At 41.2% G+C, this 5,846-nt stretch overlaps 1 pseudogene; it reads left to right on the top strand.

Annotated features, from left to right (window-relative positions):
* Window positions 1-3,795: 3,795 nt before the first annotated feature.
* LOC143667984 (nucleosome assembly protein 1-like 4 pseudogene) lies at window positions 3,796-5,035 on the top strand (annotated as a pseudogene).
* The last annotated feature ends 811 nt before the right edge of the window (window positions 5,036-5,846 follow it).

The raw sequence follows: 5,846 nt of genomic DNA on the forward strand, positions 1-5,846 counted from the left end.
TGATTTTTTTTTAATTTTTAAATATTATAAATAGGGCCATGATAAAGTTCATTCAACCCACAAAATATTTCTTAACTACCTGATACTATATGTGCCCACTTTATGCTAGACACTGTACTGGAACTTGGGGCTAGAGAAAAGAGTGTTCTTTTGAGAACAAGACTACTTGAAATCCAATGAAGAACCTTACTTTACTTCAGGAAATTCTTACAAATCAATTGACTCAGGCCAACAATTACCTCATGAAAGATAGCTTAGTTATTAGACAATAGTTTGCTTATCGAAATTCCTGTCAAGACCCTTGACTTACTGTGTCTACCAATCTGATACTATTATGTCACCAACTTTGCTCCATTCCAATCAGTTCCTTGCCTTGAAAGAATTTGAACTCAGACCACCTAACATCCTCCTTCTGAGATAATAACCAAAACTCTGTCAAACTGTTGTTCTGCTTATTAAGTATAATAAACTTAGCATTTTGATCACAAGATTTTTCCATTGGTCTTTCTGAAGAGTTGGCAGTTGGCAGTTTCTACTGGAGAACAGAAGTAAGAATGTGTAGTTTATATTATAATGACTTATTTGGGTATAGTTAAGACCTCACATCAGGTGATCAGGTTATTTATCCTGGGAATAACTGGCTGCAGGTTATTATACAAGCTTGATAAACACTGATTTCTTTTGCTTAGGGCTTACTTACAGTTTCTTCCTGAATATTTTTGTACAAAAATGCGACCTTTATTAAAAATACTACCTACGTCATGAAATAGAGTTAGCATAAGATTCAAATAGCAATGGTGGGTTGCAGGGGGATTTAACATATCCCAGGGAGGTGGTCTCTGGGAAGGCCTCACTGTGATCTTAGGGAAGTAGCCTTCAAAACTTTCTGCCTCCTTCACCTTTAATTTTATCTTCTTCCTGCAATCTTCTGATCAATCAGATACTTAGAAATAAGAAGTTTCTATTAGAGGATACTAACATATAGGTCTTAGATGGTAGATTAAGACATCGACATTTAAAAAGAAACATTACCTATAGCACTTTAAGTCAAGTTGCATTTGCTAGTCAGAAATACTATAAAAATTGACATCAAAATTTGGACAAGTACCAGTTTCTTGAAGGGTAATATTATATATACTTCTGGAGTTTAGCATTGTGCTGGATATTCTTGCTGGAAAGATCAGATCTATCCCTTGCCCAAAAAGTTTACATAATAGGTGGCAGACACCTTGATACTTCATCTGACACCTGACAGCAATTCCAGGTAAACTGTTCAAATTATAATTGCGGGAATTCAGACTAAGAGTCAAATCACAGCTGCCTGAGATTTCCTTGTGAGATCAGAAATCAGAATCTTACTCTTGTTAAGTTGAATCCACTCATTCAACAGATATACATTGTTGTGTCAGGCACAATTCTTGGAATGTGGGACACATCAGTGAACAAAATAGACAAAAATCCTGGCCCTCGTGGAGCTTACATCTACTAGGGACTGGGTTTATCTACTTGGAACTGGGTTTGCTCTTCTGTGCAAGGTCATGTCCCACGATGTCTTACGGCACTTAAGATGAAAAAAATACTTGAAAGAGGGGAAGTGAATCACCAGAGCTGGCAGGAAAATCCATTCTAAGAAATTAAGGAACAAGCCTTGATTTCCTTAACAAAGGAAATGAAGTCAGAAATGACTTCCTCTTATAATTTTAAGTCTTAGCAATGTCACCTCAGTAAATTGGTTACCATGCAAGTGTTGCCAATGACAGACGTTTTTGAAACCCTTTGTAAGCTCCAAAGTGTTTCACGCATACGGAAGATTACTAATGTGCATATCGAAGTTCAGGTTTATGAAACTTGAGGCTAGAGTAGAATGATAAAGAACAATTGTTGGTCAAATCTGCAAAAAGAATGGGAACTAAAATATTTATTGAGTAACTGCTCTGGACAGGGCAGTGTGCTAGCTTTTTCTATAGATGAGCTCATTTAATTCTTATCAACTTCATGAGGAAGGATTTATTAGTCCTTTATAGATGAGGTAACTCTTGGGACTCAGAAATGTTGTCCCAAGTCAAACAGGCAACATGTGGAAGAGCCTGGGTTCTAATTCAGAGCAATAGGACTTCACCCCTGTACTCTGCCAATTAAACCAAGCAGCTGACTTGAACAGTAAATGTAACTATCACAATAATGTTTTATTAAAATACTATTTCCTTAAAACAAAGAAATGATGGCTTTTTTTCTGCCAGAGGAGACGTTTTGTTTAAAAACTATTTCTCTTCTAATGTCCACCTAGTATAAAACTGATATTCAGTTGTTCTAATCATTTTAAATATAGGAGAGATTATAGTAGAAATTCCATTGGTAGATTTGAGATTGAGTTTAGAATACCATTTTAAGTAGATCTAAGTCTAGCAAAAAATGATGACTTTTTCGTGTGAGAAATGTAATTGGATTTCTATGACACCATAATAATCTTATCTGTTCTAGTTTGCTAGCTGCTGGAATGCAATATACCAGAAACAGAATGGCTTTTAAAAGGGGGAAATTAACGAGTTGCTAGTTTACAGTTCCAAGGCTGAGAAAATGCCCCAGTTAAAACAAGTTCATAGACATGTCCAATTTAAGGCATCCGGGGAATGATACCTTGGTTCAAGAAGGCCAACAATGTTCAGTGTTTCTCTCTCAGCTGGAAGGGCACATGGCAAACATGGCAGCGTCTGAAGGCCTTCACGTGGCTCTACCAAAAAGGGACTCGCTCCAAAATGTTTCCCCTTTTAAAGGACTCCAGCAAGCAACTCCACCTTCAGTGGGTGGAGAAACACTTCCATGGAAATCATCTAATCAGAGGTTACCACCCACAATTGGGTGGGTCACATCTTCATGGAAACAATAAAATGTTCCCACCCAGCAATATTGAATGAGGATCAAGGGGCATGGCTTTTCTGGGGTCCACCACAGATTCAGACCAGCATACTATCCCTCACTGAGTATTTATTCTGTGCTAGACCCAGAGCTAGGTAAGCAAAGAGATGGAAGCTCAAAGAAGAGCAGCAAGGTCCCCTAGCTAGTAAGTCATAGAGGGAGGATTCAAACCTGGGAAGGACCACTTTTGGTAGGTGCTGCTATAGGATGGCGTGGATGCCATGTGGCCTTCTTACTCCAAGTGAGGGGACAAGAGTCACTCTAACAAAGATAGCAATGGAAAAATATGTATATGAAATTTTTAAGAAAATCATAAATTAAGCAAGATTTCTAAGGGTCAAGTCTCCTGGGACCAGGAAGAGATCCATGTTTTATAGGGTCTGAAGTTCATACAATTATGGAGCTCCTCTAAAGGAAAGAATACAAAATCACAATGTAAATTTCACTGCAAATATGAACATTTATTTTGAATGAGAAAAGAAACCACAATAAATAGCAAACTTTGTAAAGCTGAAACATACCACAAACATAAAATCCAGAAAAAATAGCATGTTTTTGTTACATATCTGCCTGGAAAGCCTTTAAAATACATTTACACTACATTTTTTGGTTACATACTATCTGATCTTCTCTTCATATAACAGTGATTATTAGCATAATTTTCTATACAAAGAATAGATATATAATTTAGAGTGGTTGGTCAAAATTTGTTTTTATGGTGCCGCCGCTGCCGTAGGAGGCGTGAGGTGCGGAGACAGAGGCCTCGGGCCGGCTGTTGTTGGGAGCTCGATAGCCAGAGCGAGACGCTGGCAAGTATGTGCCCTCCTGCACAGGGGACTTGGTTTGCGGCATCTCACGCTAACTAGTGCACTGAGTAAACTGGGTCGGACCTGAGTTACCCAGTCAAGGGGATAAAACCTTTCAGATGGCAGATAACAGTTTTTCAGATGGAGTTCCTTCAGATTCCTTGGAAGCTGCTAAAAATGCAAGTAATAAAGAAAAACTCACAGATCAGGTGATGCAGAACCCTCAAGTTTTGGCAGCTTTACAAGAACGACTTGAAAATGTCTCTCACACTCCTTCAGGCTATATTGAAACTTTACCTAAAGCAGTAAAAGGAAGAATTAATGCATTGAAACAACTTCAGGTGAAATGTGCTCATATGGAAGCCAAGTTTTATGAAGAAGTTCATGATTTGGAAAGAAAGTATGCAGCACTATACCAGCCTCTTTTTGACAAGAGAAGGGAGTTCATCATGGGTGATGTTGAGCCAACAGATGCTGAATCTGAGTGGCACAGTGAAAATGAAGAAGAGGACAAATTGTCTGGAGACATGAGAAATAAATTAGTTATAGCCGAAAAAGAAGCAGCAACCGCAGAAGAACCAAATCCCAAAGGAATTCCTGAGTTCTGGTTTACCATCTTTAGAAATGTAGATATGCTAAGTGAATTAGTACAGGAATATGATGAACCAATCTTGAAACACCTTCAGGATATTAAGGTGAAATTTTCAGATCCTGGACAGCCTGTGTGTTTTGTGTTAGAGTTCCGCTTTGAGCCCAGCGACTACTTTACCAATTCAGTCCTGACTAAAACCTACAAGATGAAGTCAGAACCAGATGCGGCTGATCCCTTTTCCTTCGAGGGCCTGAGATAGTGGACTGTGATGGATGGACTATTGACTGGAAAAAACGTCACAGTTAAAACAATCAAGAAAAAACAGAAACATAAGGGTCGAGGCACTGTTCGAACAATCACTAAACAAGTACCCAATGATTCCTTTTTCAACTTCTTCAGTCCCCTAAAAGCATCTGGGGATGGAGAACCACTGGATGAAGATTCAGAATTCACATTAGCATCTGACTTTGAACTTGGCCCCTTCTCCCGTGAGAGGATTGTCCCACGCGCAGAGCTTTACTTTACCGGAGAGGTTACAGAAGATGCCGACAATTTTGAAGAAGGCGAGGAAGGAGAAGAGGAGGAATTAGAAGTGATGAGGAGGGAGAAGAGGAGGAAGACACTGAAGTAAACCCCAAGGTGTAATTTTTGTCTGTTAATCATTCGTACATTTCTAGCAGGAGCCCAGCCAGCCGGCCGAGTGCAAGCAGCAGTGAGCTGCACCCCCGCGGGGCCGTCTGTCCGGATGCGGACACCGCACAGTTGTATCGCAGTGCCCGCCTGCCTTGCTTCCAAGTGCATGATTTTCACTTTCCCTTTCCCTTTTTCCTTATTATTTTGCTTACCTTGTACAGTGGCAACTTTTACGCATTTCAGAAATAGGAGGTTTAGTTCCAGTGCCCTCTGCAGCCTAGGGTACCCTGCACTACTCAGTGAACTTTGCCCTTAGGGAAGGCCCCAGAAAGAGACCATAAGGGGGGGGGATGGGCTCAGCCGAGGGGTAGATTGCAGGTGATGTGGTCCCACCATTTCTGCCATTGGACCTAATACTTCCCTTTCTTTCGAAGAGACCCATGCCCTTCGGTTTTAGCCACTTGAACCTGTTTCTGTGAAAGCTGCTGTGGCTGCTGCACTTGCGTCCTCTCAGCAAGGCCTTGGAGAGCCAAGTTGTGTTCTCCTTCGTGTGGTTTTCTTTAGTTTTATTTTCCTAGGGGTGGGGGTGGGGATCGTGGCACACACCGACACAGAGGTGGTAGCTCTAGTGGTTCATTGACATATTTATTTATTCATTCGTGGTCGGGAGGACTTTGCACTTAGGCCATTGCTCACCCTCCCAGTCCTGAACCTGTGCTGTGACTGGAGACCTGGTGTCTGAGCCGGGCAGAGGCAGCCACCAGGTGCAGCCGGGGTCCCGCAGGGAAGGAGCTGCTGCCCCTGCCACGGCTCCCGGAGGCAGGGCTTGCTCTCATGACACTCAGGCCATGTCCGCTGTTGAAGAGTCCAGGGCTTGTAGCTAGAGAAGCAAGATCTGT

The sequence above is a fragment of the Tamandua tetradactyla genome, chromosome 24 (assembly GCF_023851605.1).
Source record: "Tamandua tetradactyla isolate mTamTet1 chromosome 24, mTamTet1.pri, whole genome shotgun sequence".
NCBI lineage: Eukaryota > Metazoa > Chordata > Mammalia > Pilosa > Myrmecophagidae > Tamandua > Tamandua tetradactyla.